The sequence below is a fragment of the Neopsephotus bourkii genome, unplaced genomic scaffold (assembly GCF_033783945.1).
Source record: "Neopsephotus bourkii isolate Nb327-2 ecotype Australia unplaced genomic scaffold, CSIRO-AGI_Nbou_v1 NB_1737, whole genome shotgun sequence".
In the NCBI taxonomy this organism is placed as follows: Eukaryota; Metazoa; Chordata; class Aves; order Psittaciformes; family Psittacidae; genus Neopsephotus; species Neopsephotus bourkii.
Window position 1 is genome coordinate 104797 of NW_026902211.1, and position 16084 is coordinate 120880.

A 16084-nucleotide genomic window follows, 5' to 3' on the forward strand; every position below is an offset into this window, starting at 1 on the left:
AGGAAGGCTGGAGATTCCTGCACCTTCCAGGCTGAGGTGAGAACAGGCACAGGCTTGTTCCCCAGCCAGGGGACCCAACCAGTTCTCACCTGGGTTTCATCACCACAGACTTGGAGCCACAGGCTTTGGTTACAACAAAGGCACAAGGGGAGAGGGCACACAGCAGCATCACCTACAGGCTTTGAGGATGCAATCCCCTGACAGGAACAGCGCAGCTATTGCTAATCCATCCCAGGGACATGCTATGTAGAGGAACACACAACTCAGCAAAGACCTCTCCAAGCTACATCCCTGTGATTCAACATGGACAGACACAGCTAGAGGGAACAGCCCACCTCTTCAGAGCAAATCCCAGCTTCCCGGGTGTGGACAGGACCTCTCTTGTAGCTGTGCCAGCACAGCTCTAACAGAAGGAAAGGCAAGATCTGGCAGGGCTGAGCTCCTCTGTTCCCAGCCTGCGGCTGCGCATCCCAGTGTGCTGGAGTCCAGCATCCTCCCTGAATAACCCTGCAGAGCCTGCAGCTGGCAGGGAAGTCACGGGATGGGCCCATCTCCAGCAGCAGAGCAACACCCCAGATCCCAGGGCACATCTCTGCTCCATGCCCTAGGGCTGGCACCAGAGCCTGGTCCATAACCCAACAGCAAGGCAGTGACACACTTAATTCTGCTGGAGTTTAACCCATACAGGGCGGCAAGTTCCCATGAATGAGCACTTAGTGAGATTTTCCCCTCCAAGCAGGTTGCTGTGGCACTGACTCTGCAGGCACTCAAACCTCAGGTGCTCTCACAAGAACAAGGAAAGCCACCAGCAACACAATAACCACCACGCAAGAGGAGCCACGCGGGCAAGAAAAGCCTCTTCACATCTTATTATTTCACACTGCACAAATGTACAAACACACACACAAGTTTCAGCAGTTCTGAGCTTCCAGCAGCATCACAGCCAACGTTTGTACTAAGGAACAATTTCTCTCTATGCCCACTGGTCAGAGTGCTTTGTAGCTTAAGCCTGGCTTTGAAAACCCGGGCACAGTCTACAGGCAGGGGAAGCGGTTGACCGAACAATCGTATTCATTCTCCATTCCTTGGCAAACCCACAGTAGAAAAGTGTCTTTTCCATTTAGGCCAGTTAAACAGAGCTATTCATTAAAATCTCGTCCTTCTGCTGTAGTTCTCCATTTAAAATCTGCCTTGAAGAGAAGACCTGTCTCCTCTGCACCGCAGCACAACGCTCCTCATCGCCCTGCTTCAAGCCATCGCCCATTGTGGAGCTGGCTGTTCGGATTGCTCTGGTGCTTCCATAACAGCAGCAACTCGCCCTCGCCGTGTTACCTGGGCAGGGCTGGTGCTCTGCCTCAGCACTGGGGACTGATGGTAATTACCTCCTCTTTTTATTTCCAGTGGAGCACAGAGCAGAGCGCGATGGAAGGCCAGAAAGGGGCGGCTGAAACAGAACATGATTAGAGTATAAAAATAGGTCACTAGGATAATATAACCTTTAGACTATTGGCAAAGTGCCCCCCTTCGAGACAAGCCTGCGTGCTGTATTTCAGGAGAACGTCAGGAAGAAAAAACCTCCACACAACACACATCAAAACAAAACCACTGCTCATCCCTCGGAGCTTTGCGTGCTTCTGTTTGAACATCACTGACATTAATTCACTCCTTTTCCTCTGCTCTCATCTGTTTGATTGAGCACAAAATAAACGTTATGCAATCATACCATTAACATCTTCCAAAAAAATCATAATCTCTCTTGGCATAGAGGCTTCATTACAGATTTGCTCCGAGTTACACTACTTCAGCCGGGTTCATAGTCCCAGCATCCCAGGGACCCACCTCCATAGCTTCAAGCCTCACATTCTGTCCGTGTTGCAAAACATTCCTGGCATTCCACCAAAGGAAAAGGTCCAGCAGACAGATAATCATCTCTTGAGGGAGCCAGCTCCGAGGTTAATGCTACCAGCAGAGCACACCATATAGCATTAATGGAGCTACAAGAAGTCCCTCAGCTCAGCAGTATCTGGGTGCCCCATCACCTCGCACTCAGATGGTGAACACCAGCGGGGTGGTTTCTGCCTGAACAGGACAGTATGGAGACACTGGTCACGTTTATAAAGGCACACGAACTCCAGTGGCAGCCTCCTGTGCCTTCTCTGGGAGGTCTCCTTCTTACTTGCATTGCCAGGGATGTGTTTGTGACTGCAGCTCGACCAGAGGCACCTCCAACAGCCCCACACAGGTCAGGGGTATCTGCCACACCACGTTCCGACTCGCTGCATGCCTTGTGATCCCACGCTTACAGCTTATTATCCACATCACTATTTAGGTAGGGCAAGAGCAAAGGGCTGCATCTGCAGCTTTGGCAGATATAGAATATTTTGGAATGCACACGAAAAAGGATGGGTTCAACCTAAAATATACCTTTTTGTATATTTATATGCTGAAATTACCGAAATGGCTCCAAGCCATAAAGCTATTGGGGAGCTCAGAGTGAAACTCGCAGTTCCCAGCACAGAATGAGAACCAGAGGTAGATCTTGGCCCACGTTACACCTCTGACAAGGGAACTCGAGCCTTTTAAACCAGCAGGAAACGCCTGGCCCAGTGGTGAGGGGTCCACAGATATGAGCACCTGATGGCACAGAGCACCCAAGCACCAGAGCCCACCGAGCTCCCAGTGCTGCTGCAGCCTGCCTGGTCCCGGGGAGTCATTCTGGGGGTCTGAGCTCGTGTTTCTGAAGCACTTCTGCTCACAGTCCCCCTTCCAGGCCTGCACACCCACCTCTACATGGGAGACCCTATCTGGAGACCATCACCCCAAATTCAGGAGCCACAGCTCTAGCTGCTACCACATTTAGTGTGAAAGGAAAACTAGCTTTGATACCAGCACCGAAACGATCCTGCTGCAGAACCACAAACTCAAAAGCCTGATAGAGGGTCAGACAGCTTCTCACCGTGCATCCAAGTCCCCTGTGCTTGCTAAATTCAGGCTGATCCCCAGCTACCGAGCAGGCAGGGAAGGGGCAGACCCGCAGCAATTCCAGGGAAATAGTGCCCAGAGCTTTAAAACAAGATGTGGGTGGGAAAGACTAAACCCAGCTACTAAATAGTACCAGACAGCAAGCACAGGGCACTGGAGCTTATCATCTGCAGCACAGACTGAGGCTAGGAGAGCTGCAGCCCCTTCCCAGCTGAGCCCTGCTGGATTACTTCATCCACCGTGCCCTTTGCAATACGCTGGCTTCAGGAGCTGCATTACATTCTGGCTTAGCAGCAGCTCCCACTCCCCCACTGCAGTTGCTATAACCAAAAAGACAACTGCAAAATACTTGGTCTGGAAGCAAGGAAACGGGGTTTGGCAGGTCGGGACCGTGGAGGATTTGTTTTCCATCCCTGCGGATCCTGCTTCAGCATCGCCCTTTCAGAGCCCGAGCGCAGGCGATGGCTTTTGCAGCTTACCGGGTCCGCTGGTTTATGGCAATGTTTTTCTGCTCACTGAACTGGCTCATTCTTTGAGCAGAACAAACTGTTCCACGTAGAGGCAGGAGTTGGCTGTGTTTTAACAAAGGATTTTTCCCTTCTGACAGTGTTTTGCAAAAGACCCAAAAAAAAGGAGTTTGGAGCCAAGTTACAAAAGGTCAGGAGAGGCGAGTCAAGCACTGGGTGTAGTTCCTGTATGTCACAGCCAGTCAAGGAAATGGGTGGGGAGAAGAGGAATGGCATTTCAAGCTGCAAGAATATGTATAAAGTGATATTAATGAGGAATGGGCTTTTGAATGAGGACAGCGAGTATGCAGGCACTGTAATTTCTGCTTTACAAGAGCAGGCTTGTTAGGTAGGCTGAGGTCCCTGCAATCGTTTACCCATGTGAAGTATGCATTTGAGAGCGTTCAAGTAGCACTAGTAGCAAGATAAAGGCTGTCTTATTTGCTTCCCCTCCCCAAGCTGATTTCAAGGAGCTGCCACACTCTCCTCTCCCCTCAGCCAAATGAATATTCAAAAGGCTTTTGCCAGTCAATCACCCACACAATGCTGGAGGAAAGAAACACTGTGCTGAGACCCCTGTGTGGGACTGGCACCCCTGCTCTGCTCCAGCATCCAGCATCCCAGCCACTGTAAGGTGCTTCTGAAGGGGGCTGCTGGGTGCCACATCTGCACCTTTCCCATCCATGCAGCAGGACAGCACTGCTGCAGCAGAGCTGCGAATAGAGGCTGAGCATCCACCAGCCAGGGTGCCCTGGGTGGGGAGGGTCCCAGCCCTCCCCAGGACCTGAGGACAGATGTTCCCTCTCCTCTTCTAAAGGCTGGGACCCCAGATGCTCTCAGCATTGGATGGACAGGTTCCTGGTGAGGCTGCACTCCCTGCTCAGCACTAGGTAGGGTCAGGGTCTTTCTGTGCTACGCATGGTGCACAGGCAAACCAAGATGTCCAGCTCTGGCCTTGCAGATGTTGGAAGGAGGGGAGTGAAGGGGATCTGCACCAGCTGACAGTCATGCCCAATACTCAAGCTTTTCCAGGCCTCTGAAGATCCCTGAATAGAAAGAAACCACCCACCACTGGAACACAGCCACTTTTGTGGCTGGAAGGGGCAGATATTCAACCCCTTACAACAATGCAGCACAACAGTTGAGACTGTAAGCGACGAATGCTGCATCCACTTAAAACTGAAGAGGGAAATTAGGGACACCACCTAATTCTAGAACTACCATTTGGTCCTGATGCTTACAGTTCACATACCTACACTGAAAGAGTGGCACAGGGTTTCGTGCATTGCCTTAAACAGACAATACCATGGCCTAAAGCATTGAAACCACAAGAACTTCAGAAGGGTAAGGTCAGACTGGCAAGTGCTCAGCTCCTTTGGCTGGAGCACCACCTTCCAAAGCAGCCCAGTTCCTTTGCAGAGCCTACATAAGTGACAGACTTGCAGAGGTCCCCACTTCCCGACAGGCCCTGCTGGCATAGAGTAGGGCAGACCATTAAGAGAGCTCAGAATCCCAACAGCCAACCCTTTGCTGAGATATGATGCTGAGAAGCTGAGCCTCAGAAGTCCTCCTCACCACACCAGCAGTAGGATGATATTTGAGAGCTGCCAAGAAGAGCGAGCATGGAGAACTACATCACTCCTCCTTCCTTTCTCCAAAATACTCACCATTTCTTTTAGGATTGACAGGGAGAGAAGAACCGATTTAGGATTTCATTCTCCATGGGCAAGATCCAGGCAGCCAAACCCGGCACCTGCCAGCCACACACAGCCCTTGCCATTTGCTCTTTGCTTTGAAAACTGTATTTGTTCAGAGCCGTTTGTCAAGGCACCCTGCCCAGCAGAGTGCAGGGACACAGAGCAAAGTTCAAGGGTTATTTGTGACATGAACTGTGCTCTTCCCCCAGCTGCTCACTGACACTTGGAATGGGCTGTCCTTGCTGCAGAGTCATGATGTTTCCAGTGGAAAACTCACCATGCTCCGTGGGTCAGCTGTGAGCTGAAAGAATCCCAGTTATTTTCTGCTGGAAGCTAAAGGAATTTCCTTACTCTCACAGGACAGACATTTAAAATCAGTTTCAAGCACAGTTGTGATAAACAAATCATGTTCTCCTTTCCTCTCCTGGTTTTCTGTGTGGTTGGTAAACCATGCCTGCTGGTCCCTCAGCTGAATTCATTCACAAGGGGAACTGAGGAAACCCAGCAAAGCCAGATCCCTGCCTCCAGAGCTCTCCCCCTTTGACACTCAGTCCCCAGGGACCTGATTCTTTGAACACCATTGAACCTCCCCCCCTAAACCACCAAGTATTTGGCTTTTCCCCCCTTCCTGTGAAGGGTGGAAGGTTGGGAGTTGGGTTGTTGCCTTCCTACAAGGGACAGGGGTGCAGTACTTCAGCCAACAGCCGCCCAGTACAGTCCTTGATGGCAGGAAGACGAGCTCCCCAGCTCAGTCCACCAGCCCTCATCAACAGCTGGACAAAACCAGCTTCCAACAGACTGATGAGGAATGCAAGAGGCTTTCTGAAACAGTATGATGGCCCAAATACAGGGTTTGGGGTTTTGGACTGAGGTTTCCAGCAAGTCTTTGCTCAAAATCACAGAATCCCAGCCTGGTTTGGGTTGGAAGGGACCTTAAAGCTCACCCAGCTCCAACCCCTGCCACGGGCAGGGACCCCTTCCACTGGAGCAGCTTGCTCCAAGCCCCTGTGTCCAACCTGGCCTTGAGCACTGCCAGGGATGGGGCAGCCACAGCTTCTCTGGGCACCCTGTGCCAGCGCCTCAGCACCCTCACAGGGAAGAGCTTCTGCCTAAGAGCTCAGCTCAGTCTCCCCTCGGGCAGGTTCAAGCCATTCCCCTTGGCCTGTCCCTACAGGCCCTTGTCCCAAGCCCCTCTCCAGGTTTCCTGCAGCCCCTTTAGGCACTGGAGCTGCTCTAAGGTCTCCCCTTCAGGAGCCTTCTCTTCTCCAGGCTGCCCCAGCCCAGCTCTCTCAGCCTGGCTCCAGAGCAGAGCTGCTCCAGCCCTCGCAGCATCTCCATGGCCTCCTCTGGACTCGCTCCAGCAGCTCCAGGTCCCTCTCATGTTGCTGCCCCAGAGCTGGGTGCAGAACAATACTGATGGACCCAGGAATTTGTGGATCACAAGGCCCTGATATGAGGAGATTCTTTTAAAGGCTCCAAGAGTGCTGGGGAATGGCTCCCTTGCCATGTGTTACTCCACCCATGCACTGCCAGCAATTACTAAGCCTCCACTCTGTATTCAAAGCTCTGTACAATGGAGTTTATTATTTTTAAGCCTTTCAGACATCAATGTAGTGAACTTAAGAGAGCTATTTGGAAGATTAAGATACAAACACCACCATATTATTCAATTTAACTCCAACACTGAACACTTATTTCTGTAAAGAGTCACAGCTAATGCTGCATTTCCAGCTGCCAACAGAGACAAATACTTACAGCTCTAAGTCACATTGCAGCACAGTCTTGTAAACCAAATTTAGGAAATAAGAACTAGGAAATTACTATCATTATGCAACTAATGCCCAATTACTGCCAAGCCGTACTGAGCCTATCTCCAGGTCTTGGCCATAGGCTTCAAAAACACACCCGTAGCAACTACAACCCAAGGAAAGCTCCACTTTCTGCACGTGCAGCCAGGTGTGAAGTTACCCACACATCCCCAACAGCTCCACTAGCTGAGGCTTCTGAATACCTCACGCATTCACACAGGGCTGTCAGCACCTCACCACCCCAGCTCCTTGCCTGGGAAGGACAGTCCCGCAGAGGAGAGCAGCTCCAGAAGAACCCAACCCACAAATACAGAGAGGTCCCAGGGCTTTCTGTCCCCCCTAACAGTAAATAGAGTTCCCTGGCAGCTGCTTGCTTTGCCCGAATCAGACATGCAGCAGGTGGCATTAAGGGGAGGAATGGGGGAAAGGATTTGTGCCTGTTTGCTGTCATCTGGAGAGCCCAGTGCTGCATTACCCTCTTGAAATCATCCCACAAACCTCTGTGAGAGACAGACGAGGCTGGGTGCGGGATGAGCTGGATGGGAACAGCATCCTCCCATGGGAATAAGGGAACAACCCAGGAATGAGTAAGAATCAATGAAAAAGACACACACTAAAATATCAGTTTGCCCATTTGAAGACTCTCATTTCACTGGAGCTGACTTCACTTGGAGCCTTTGGAGCAAAGCTGTCTTCAGGGAAAATCTAGAATTTCCCAGCCCTTTAACTGAACATGGAAAATTTTTCATTGCAGAGTGTACCATGGATAACAAATATTCCTGATTTCCACCACCAAAAGCAGTACAGCCTGTGTTACAACCTCAGAGAAACAGAAGCAAGAGCTCCTCCTCCTTTTGCAGATGGAAGTGAAGGGTGGTCTCATGACAGCAGCCTAAATCATTCCTCCTCCTCATCAGGATGAGTCCATTTCTGAGATAACTCAGAAAACAGCAGGATAAACTCAACTGCAAGAGGAGTCAGTGCAGGGATGAGCATGCAAAACTAACATTTATCCTGTGTCAGCAGGCAGGCTGCAAATCCAGGAGTGGGAGGACCGGCTGGCTCGGGGGCTTGAGAATGGCACGGTGGAGCCTTTCATTCCTAGGGCAGCAGCCCAAACCACAGTCACGGTAGCAGAATGTGGTCCTTCAGGCACCTGCTTCCTTCCTGGGGCTGCCAGAGAGCAGGCTTGGAAGCATCTTAACACTACTGCACTGAAATGACAGCGTGTCACAGTGGATAAAGCTCAGGGCAGCAGAGCTCCCTCCAAACACAAGCTCATCATCACCTGCAGCAGAAGATGAGGTGAAGCGATGTCTGCAGCGTGGGGGAGACGTGTTCTTGGTCTGCACTCATCCCTGATCAAGCTAGCTGCAGACAAGGCAGCTTCGCAGTGACACACACATGGGTGATGTTCTGCAGATCAATCCCACCAGTCCTTGTGTGAAGCTGCTCCCCAAGTGGCTGGGATCAGGCAGAGCAGCAGAGCAAGAGGGTTCATTAAACGTCCCTGAAGTGTTCACACACTGCACAGATGAGGCCCCCAGGGCCATGGGTTAGTGGTGGCCTTGGCAGTGCTGGGGAGCGGTTGGACTGGATGAGCTTAAAGGTATTCTCCAACCTGGCTGATTCCATGATCAAGGGAGCTCTCCATGGGTTAATGTAAAACGCTCTGTACCTCACAGAGTGAGCTGGGGAGGTGGTTTCAGCACTGCCCAAAGCACTGCAGAGCTCTGTGCTGTGGCTTTTGGGGTTCTCCTCAATCATCTGCTTCCACACGGAAAGGACTCAGCAGTTGCTGTGGGCAGCACCCAAAATTCATGGGCAGCTGCTCCCATCCGTACCCTTCATGCTCTATCCTAAAACAGGGCACAAGCCTTATCACTGGCAGCCTCATCACAAGTGCTGGTGAGTGGTGAAAAGGTGCTAGTGAAGAAGACACCCTCACTCATGGGATTACTCACGCTGCCACCCTGGGCAAGGTCCCCTGGCACTGCAGCTCCCCACCAGCCAAGTGCTGCTCGTAGGAGGATATTCAGGTTACAGTGAGCAATGCACCACTCGCCACCCCGGAGAGCATCCACGTGTTCTGAAACCGCTCACCAGGGATCATCCGTGTTAGAAGATGCCTGCCAGCCTCCTCCCCGCTGCCTGGCATCTTCTCCTCATCCCTCCCTCCCCTGCCAGCAGTTATTCCCATGTTATTCTAGATTATCCCTGGGAGACACTTGCTGAGCCTCCCCTCAGAGCAGTAAGATCCTGCAAGAGACAACTCAGAAGGCACTTGGAAGCCACACGTTGTGTGATCTTCCATACACATGATGTGATCATACACATGATGTGATCAGACACACGCCTGCCAGCCTGGGGCTCACCCTCCCCAGCATATAGAGCACCTTGAATGATTAAAAGCCCCACAGCTCAGAGACTGGGGCTTTGGTGCTTGGGAAGGGCAAGACAGGGATGAAAGCAAAGCTGCTGTCCAAGAGGGATGCATTTTCTCAGCTGCTGGGCTATGCCCCTTGCACAGGGGATACAAACCATACAAGAGATATTCACAGCAAAGCTGACCACGCTGCCCCCCGTTACACTCTGCTGCTTTGGTGAGCTCCTCCTCAACAGGCTGCACAAGTCACTGAACCCAACGGCATGAGCAGAGGCAGATACAGGCACCTGTATTCTCATTAGTCCTGGGAAGGCAGACATTCCCCAGGAGCACTGTCACCAACCCACAAACACACCAAAGCCCCATATTCTACCCCATCTCCTGCCCCATCTCAAAGATGCTCATTTCCATCTGCTCAGCCACAGCATTCCACACTGACTGGAGCTCTGACACGGGGCAGAGGTTTCAGGTTCTCCCTGATCCATAGGCTTATCCCATTGGAATAGCAAGGAGCCTCCAGAGCACACTGTGGAAGCCAGAAAGTCTCATGACCCCCAGCTGTCTGCCTTTACAACTGGGAGGTTTCACCATGTTTCAGGGATGCTGGGAAGCCTCTCTTGACACCTAGGAAGTGGTCAATAGGGTGGTCAGCACTGCTAGCCTCACTGGGAAGAAAGAACTGAAGGGCTGAGCGGTGAAACCATCTGCCCAAGGTACATCACGCACCCGCTATGGATAAAGGGTACGGACTGCCTTCCCACTGCCAGACTCCTGGTTGGAAGGGAAACGCTCCCTGGTGTGTTCCAGAAAGGGAAATGAGGCACAGAGCAATTTTAAATAACTTGCCCAAGGTCACAGGAAGCTCATAGCAAAGCAAGCAACTGAACCCAGACTGTGAGCCCCAGTCACAGTGCTTCATAGAATGGTTTTGGTTGAAGGGACCTTAAAGCTCATCCAGCTCCATGCAAGGACCCCTTCCACTGGAGCAGCTTGCTCCAAGCCCCTGTGTCCAACCTGGCCTTGAGCACTGCCAGGGATGGGGCAGCCACAGCTTCTCTGGGCACCCTGTGCCAGCGCCTCAGCACCCTCACAGGGAAGAGCTTCTGCCTAAGAGCTCAGCTCAGTCTCCCCTCGGGCAGGTTCAAGCCATTCCCCTTGGCCTGTCCCTACAGGCCCTTGTCCCAAGCCCCTCTCCAGGTTTCCTGCAGCCCCTTTAGGCACTGGAGCTGCTCTAAGGTCTCCCCTTCAGGAGCCTTCTCTTCTCCAGGCTGACCCAGCCCAGCTCTCTCAGCCTGGTTCCAGCCCTCGCAGCATCTTTATCAGAAAACTGACTTTTAATGGGTCACCTTTAGTCAGAAACCCTCCCAGTTTGCATTTAAAAGCCCTGCCAAGAGGTTCTGCTGAACTATATTGGCACAGAATTATCGCAAGTCTCCTGCCCAAACTCAAAGCATTGTTCTGGAAATAAAACAAAATGAGGCTCGCTGCATGGGTGTTGTGAGCAGACACCTCCCCAGTGCTGCACAGAGCTCAACCGCCAAAGTGCCTGTAAGGCTCCAGGTCAAGCGGGGACATAAGAAGTTGTTTCTCCTCTGCAGTTAATGGCTTTGAGTTGAATGGTGGCCTGCAGCGAATCAAAGTTCACCAGTTCCCAAGTTTCAGGTTCCATTTGCATCTTCATTCATAAATACCTCTGCATGAAACAGAATACTGCAGCCTTAGCACTGAGACATGCACCAAAAAACCTTTCCCTTCTCATGAGGCCTCTCCTTGAGCCTGACGTGCATCAGTTTGTGTTGCTACAAAAACAACCAAATGGCCTTTATCCAGCTTTCATGAGCCATGGGCACAGTTCCTTTCCTTCCTAATGAAAACCTGCCTACAGCATCTCTCAGCACCGGAGCCTTCCATACCTCAGGGTACCCTCATCACATACAGCAGGCTGAAGGCATCTCAGTAGCATCCTGGCTACTGAGGAGCCAAGAGGAACAGCAGAGCCCGGGCTGCAGCATCCCCCCATGCCCCAGAGTGACTCCAGCATGGGGAGAAGCTCTTGCAACTGGCAAACAGGAACAGCAAACCCAAACCCTTCTATAGACAGATGCAATTCTTCATGCAGAGTCCATCAGACCACATCTGTGGCTATCAACAGCACTCAGATCACTTCCAGCTGATGACAAACAGTGAAAGTGTTGGGCAACGGGTTTGGAAAGGGCCATGCAGGATGGAATTTGCCTTTCATGCAATAGAATGTGGGCTGAACTGCGGGCGGGAGTCAAAGCAGCCAGTGCAGGTCTAGCCAAGAAGTTTATGCAGTGTTTAAGCATCCAGGGGCCTCATCTTCCTGAGTACAAGCTATTTAATTTGTCACACACGTGATATTGCATGAGTGCCCCAGGCAGACAGGTCAGTCAGAAGAGTATGAAGGGAGGGATGAGCGGAAGGGATGGAAGGGCATCAGGAGAACAGTGTCTGAGGTGAAAGCTGGGGAGAGTTACACATACTGATTGGGGAGATAGGAGAATGAAAATGGGGGTAGAGCCCTGTGGTGAGACCCCAGAAGAGCTCCACTGCTCCATGCTCAGGACTACGGCTGCCTGCCTGGGGCATGATGAGCACTGCTCAGTGCTCAGCTCAACCACCACCTTCCAACGGAGCATCGGAAGCCACTGGCTCAACAGGGACAGAGAAAAAGGGAAAGAAAAGAGGAAACCAACAAACAAACAATAAAAACAACCAAAAGGGAGAACTTCACCTCCAATAAGAGGAAGAAACCCCACTACCACCAGAAAAACCCAAATCCTAAGAAAGCCCAAGCACCTCTGAATTACATGGATAAAACAAAGTTCTGCTGTCAAAGCCTTTGAGCAGGGAATTCTATACTTTGTGCTCTGCTGCAGATGTGCAGGTGAACATTTGCTCCCAAGAAACATTTCTCTTCAGGTAGTGAAATGAAATACACCTTGTCCCCACCTCTTCCCTACTGGCTGCGCAGCTATTTGGTGGAATGGTTGGTGGCAGCAGTGAGGATGACAACCCTGCCTCAGCCCAGCTGGTTCTAAAGCTGCTCACTAGAAGACCTTCCTGCCACTCCTGAACACCCAATGCACATAGACCCTGGTGAGGAGAAGGCTCAGTGCTGTAGCTGGGATCCAAGGTTACATGCAGAGCACCCACTGTTGTGAAAGCCTCCCGTGCTTTCCACACCCTGGCTCCTGCCTTCACTAACAACACACCACTGATGGGGATGTACCCCTCAGCCTCTGCAGAACCACCTCCAGCAGGTTGTCAGCAACAAGAGCTGATAACAAAAGCCCTACACACAGTGGCTGCAGGGGCACGATATCAACTACAGCAAAAACTTGCTTGCCTTGGCATCTTATTCCTGCTTCCTCAGGTTGCGGGAGTGCCCAGGGGCCTCAGCCAAGCCAGCATCTGCTCTGTAAAGCTCAGGCTGGAGAAGAGCGTTTGCACAGGCATGGCCACCTCTCTGTAGAGCCTGTCACCAGCAGCTCACACCTTTACAAAACAAATAATTATTTATAGTATATTTATTACATTTTTTATATTCTATTATTTTTATTAATTTATATTATATTGATATGATATGATATGATATTTAGTTTAGGAATAAGTAATGGTCAGGTTTGAGGAGAGGAGGAGCAGCAGTGGGGCGGGTGCGCTATGGGGAGCTCCTGCACCAGTGCTGGAGCCAAGCCATCATCCAGGCACCACAGACACTCCCAGCAGCCCAAACACCCTGGTCACAGCGCTGTGCATGGAGCAGGACCTCTGAAACCCCTGCAGGAATGGCTGTTAACCTGAACAGAATTCAGGTCTGAGACTGATCCATAGGAAGGATGAAATCAAGAGGTAAAAATAACACTTCCAACACACCAGTGACATCCCGAGCCCTCAATCCAACACTATTTCCAGGCCAAGAGCATTCCTCACTGCTCTTACCTTCATCTGAGTCAGTGGGTGCCTTGGAGGAGCCTGTCTGAAGGCAACAGGCAGCCCAAGGAGCAGCTGAGCCCAAGAACTGGGATTGCAGGAGGAGAAGTTAAATCTCTGAAGGGAAAACTGAGCCCAGCTCACTGGGTTTTGGTCCAAAATCCAAGCACTGAAAGCTGAAAACTGAAAACATTTCCTCCCCAAATGCACTAAATTCCTATTTTCCTATTTCAAAGCTTTCTACGTGCTTCAGCATCCAAAAATGCACTTCCCAAAGGCACTGCAGGAATGGGGTGCTGTAAATAGTATTACAACAAGGAAGGTTAACACACAGCATATTTTCCCCATTGCTTCAATACATCCTGCAAGCTTGGCAAGCAGGAAGTCTATTTAAACACAGAATTTATTATTACTTATGATTTACTATTTGTTGTTAATGAATTATTTACTATTTATTACCTATTATTTCTTATTTATTCCTTATTTCAGCAAGCAGGAAAGAGTCTATTTAAAATCTAAGGTGTGGAAGAATTAGCTCACCAAGACCATGAACAGGTTTGCTTTGCACTTTCAGCCCAAGAGGAGAGCAAGGCAGGAGATGTGCTTGCTGATGCACACATCAGCACCATCAGTTTAAAGCAAATGAACCAGGAGGGAGAGGGCATCAGAGGAGGGCGATGGGGAGAGAAAGCGGCCGAGGCCCTAAGAAGACACTGGAAAGCCTCCATGTGCCACACAGGACTGTGACACACGCTGCTACAGAGCCATGAGTGGTCTCTGGTGCGAGCCCTTGAGTAATAAAGGACATGATTTCTGCCGATGCAATGCACAGGAATCCTTCCCACTCACCCAGTGACCCTCCACACAGAGCATCCTAATGCATCGTCACCATCTTTCCGTGGCAGATACCAAAGGATATGAAACTGAATTTCCTTCTGCCGTCTCTCCCTCCCAACAGAGCCTGACCCTGTTCACCAAAGCAGAGTGAAGCTACAACAGTTTTACCCTCTTCTTCCTACTGAATCCTCTGCCATGGTAACACAACCCAGGAGCAGCAACACTCACTGCCTTTGCAAGATCGCTGCCATGAGGGGTTTGAGGACCCACCTACTATGCCACTAATTGAGGCTGGCTCTCAGGAGGCCGAGGGTACACATGAATCCCAGCACATCACGTGCTACACCAGCGTCCATCAGGTTATTCCTACCAGTTTAACAGCCTGGATGTAGCCTGCACAACTGGAAATGTGTCAGGAAACCTAGAGCAAACACAGAATCGCGGCACGGTTTGGGCTGGAAGGGACCTTAAAGCTCATCCAGTTCCAACCCCGTCACATCCAGCCTGGCCTGGAATGTCTCCAGGGATGTTGCATAAATTGCTCCCTTCTTAGGAACACGTAGAGTAGAACCCCAGACCTGTACCCACCATGGGGCAGAGCAGGGCTCAAAGGTTAATGCAGCAAACCACTGTATTAGCACTGGTTTCAGGTATGGGGCTAGAACAGCCTTAATCCTGCAATCTCCCCCCAGGCCGCACAAGGAAGGAACATGGTCCATGGAGCACCCAGAGCCCAGGGTGGCAGCAGTGACCTACCTGCACGAGGGACCACATCCTCGGCCTGTCCTTCTCCAGCTCCTCTTCCACACTCCCAGGCATCTTTAAAGTGCGTCAGTTGCTGCAGCTGCGCCGGGATTCAGGGCTGGAAGAAAGGACACACCACAAATCACTGCTGTGCCTCCGAAGGAGACCCTTGCTTAGGAAAGGACAGAAGTAAACCCAAACCACTGATCAGCTCTATGCGTCTCCCAGTTCATACTATTCACCCCGCCATGCTCCCCCAGTGCATCCTCCCTGGAGCATCCCAAACCACACACCTTGGATGTTCTTTTTGCCCACTCATTAAGCAAAGCCATCATTTGTAGGAAGTTAACCGAGCTGGCCGAATTAACCACTGAATTGCTCCCAACCTGGTATAAAGGGACAAACCTCGTGGATGCAGCTCCCAGCTCCTGGTCACACAAGTGGAAACCTTCACTGGCCAAGAAGGTATTCAGAGCAGCAACCACAGCCCCTGAGCGACACCGCTGCAGCTGGCAGCTATATATAACCTCTGCTTGGAGCTGGGGGCTGCCTCTCTGCCCTTCATTTTCCTCTGCTGCCATCCAGTCCCCATTCCCTCATCCTGGAGAAGCAGCAGAGCCAGCCCCGAGGCATTTCATAATGCTAACCTTAACCATCTAAATGAATAACCAGCCAAGTGGATTTCTGGGATGAAGTTCAGAGGAGGGGAGAAAGCAGCCCACTGGGAAACAAAGTCACCCTGGGAAAAGGTGAGCCAGAGAGTGAGAAATAGGAAAATGGGGTCGTGATTCCTGAGGAAAGGAAAACTTGCACTTGATTGCTGCAAGCACGGCCAGCGACAGGTTCTGCTCCCCCAGCAGCACGCCCCAAGTGTCTGTGCTGCAGCCAGCACATGCGCTCCTGTTCCCTAAGGTTCCCTCCTGCTGCTGTGCTGCTGAGGCTGGATCCTGCTCGCCAGACCCTGCACACAACCAGTGAGTCCATTCGGTTCAAGTAAGTAACTGAAGAGATGGGAGAGCTCACAGAATCACCAGCACCACTCAGCCCCTCCAAACCCCTGCAGACACGAGGCTCCCACTCTGCCTGTATGCACACAGACCAAACCCCAGGGGATGAGGAAGAAAAGAGAAGGGAAAAACAGGCAAAGGAACTGGGGGAGCGTTGAAGGAT

At 51.3% G+C, this 16084-nt stretch overlaps 1 protein-coding gene across 6 annotated transcripts in view; it reads right to left on the minus strand.

Annotated features, from left to right (window-relative positions):
* The window catches only part of ZHX3 (zinc fingers and homeoboxes 3), a 43261-nt gene that overhangs the window by 12107 nt on the left and 15070 nt on the right, over nucleotides 1–16084 (minus strand). For 3 of the 6 annotated variants that reach the window (XM_061376799.1, XM_061376793.1, XM_061376795.1), the window contains exon 2: nucleotides 14927–15032. The gene's annotated coding sequence lies outside the window, so the exon portion shown is untranslated. Of the gene's footprint in view, nucleotides 1–3461; nucleotides 3924–5155; nucleotides 5329–14926; nucleotides 15033–15319; nucleotides 15945–16084 lie in introns of those variants that run through there. The other 3 variants (XM_061376794.1, XM_061376796.1, XM_061376798.1) reach the window with 3 other exon arrangements.